The sequence below is a fragment of the Lolium perenne genome, chromosome 1 (genome assembly GCF_019359855.2).
Source record: "Lolium perenne isolate Kyuss_39 chromosome 1, Kyuss_2.0, whole genome shotgun sequence".
Taxonomy (NCBI): Eukaryota; Viridiplantae; Streptophyta; class Magnoliopsida; order Poales; family Poaceae; genus Lolium; species Lolium perenne.
Window position 1 is genome coordinate 51,184,365 of NC_067244.2, and position 2,450 is coordinate 51,186,814.

Sequence of the window (2,450 nt, forward strand, 5' to 3'; positions counted from 1 at the left end):
GGGCTGTACCGGTAGCTATGTGGTTAATCTCTCTCTCCCATGTACTTCAATACAATGATCTCATGAGCTGCCTTACATGATTGAGATTCATATGATGAGCTTTGTAATCTAGATGTCGTTATGCTATTCAAGTGGATTTTACTTATGTGATCTCCGGAGACTCCTTGTCCCACGTGTGTAAAGGTGACAGTGTGTGCACCGTGTGGGTCTCTTAGGCTATATTTCACAGAATACTTGTTCACTGAGTTATGATTTGAGTTGGATGTCTCTATGAAATTGTGGTGTGTTAGTACCTCCTATGAATGCTCACAGTGACAACGTGGGGTGTTTATTAGTACTTGGGAATACATCTTTAAGGTTTGCCTACATGATGAATTAGAGTTCGTTATCTTGCCAGAGAGTAATTCAGAATAGCATAGTGAAGTGCTTATTTATATTCCTTTATGATTGCAATGTTGAGAGTGTCCACTAGTGAAAGTATGATCCCTAGGCCTTGTTGCCGAACATCGAATCTCCGTTTATTTACTGTTCTGTTGCATGTTTACTCGCTGCCATATTTATTTCAGATTGCTATTACCACTCATATTCATTCATACCACTTGTATTTCACTATCTCTTCGCCGAACTAGTGCACCTATACATCCGACAAGTGTATTAGGTGTGTTGGGGACACAAGAGACTTCTTGTATCATGATTGCAGGGTTGCTTGAGAGGGATATCTTTGACCTCTTCCTCCCTGAGTTCGATAAACCTTGGGTGATTCACTTAAGGGAAACTTGCTGCTGTTCTACAAACCTCTGCTCTTGGAGGCCAACACTGTCTACAGGAAAGGAAGTGTGAGTAGACATCAAGCTATTTTCTGGCGCCGTTGCCGGGGAGGAAAGGTAAAAGGCACTCACACTCCGGTCCCAGGTAACTAAGTTATTTTCTGGCACCGTTGTAAGTGCTCGAAGCTATTTCCTTTAGATCCTGCAATTGCATCATTTTGTTTCTTGTTTTTCACTAGCTAGGCATAATGGAAAGTAACAATGAGCTTTTTAAGTTATTTCCTGAGCTAAGACATGGATTGTTTGCTGCGAAAATTAAAAAACCTATGGAATCTTATTTGCATGCTAGTAGCAATGATATTAGTATGAACGCTTTGAACACCATTGTTGCTAATACTATGGAAAATTCTAAGCTTGGGGAAGCTGGTTTTGATGAGCATGATATTTTTAGTCCCCCAAGCATTGAGGAATTTTTTTTCTTTGATGATACTTTGCCTCCTATTTATGATGATCATAATGATAGTGGTCTTTTGGTGCCGCCTACTATGGAGGATAAATTTAATTATGATTACAATATGCCTCATATATTTGATGATAGCTACTTTATTGAATTTGCTCCCACTACAATTAATAAGAATGACTATGCTTATGTTGGGAGTAGTAATAATTTTATGCATGTAGCTCATGATAAGAATGTTTCATTTGATAGTTATGTTGTTGAGTTTGTCCATGATGCTACTGAAAATCTTTATGAGACAGGAAAATATGGTTGTAGAATTTTTCATGTTACTAAAACACCTCTCTTTTTGCTGAAAATCTTGAAGTTGCGCTTGTCTAGTCTTTCTATGCTTGTTGCATTATGCTTCATGAATTTGTTTATTTACAAGATTCCTTTTCATAGGAAGTGGGTTAGGCTTAATTTTTTTTTGAATTTGCTTTTTGATGCTCTCTTTTGCTTCAACTCTTATTTCTTGGGAGTGCATCATTGAAATTGTTGAGCCCATCTTAATGGCTATAAAGAAAGCACTTCTTGGGAGATAACCCATGTGTTTATTTTACTACAGCAACTTTTGTTTTATATTTGAGTCTTGGAAGTTGTTACTACTGTAGCAACCTCTTCTTATCTTTATTTTATTGCATTGTTGTGCCAAGTGAAGTCTCTAATAGAAGGTTGATACTAGATTTGGATTTCTGCGCAGAAACAGATTTCTTGCTGTCATGAATTTGGGCAGGGTTCTCTGTAGGTAACTCAGAAAAATCTGCCAATTTACGTGAGTGATCCTCAGATATGTATGCAACTTTCATTATTTTGGAGTTTTCTCATCTGAGCAAGTTTAGTGCCCCAGAAAAATTCGTCTTTACGGACTATTCTGTTTTGACAGATTCTGCCTTTTATTCCGCATTGCCTCTTTTGCTGTGTTGGATGGATTTCTTTGTTCCATTAACTTTCAGTAGCTTTGTGAAATGTCCAGAAGTGTTAAGAAAGATTGTGTCACCTCTGAACATGTGAATTTTGATTATGCACTAACCCTCTAATGAGTTTGTTTTGAGTTTGGTGTGGAGGAAGTTTTCAAGGGTCAAGAGAGGAGGATGATATATGATTAAGAAGAGTGAAAAGTCTAAGCTTGGGGATGCCCCCGTGGTTCATCCCTGCATATTTCAAGAAGACTCAAGCATCTAAGC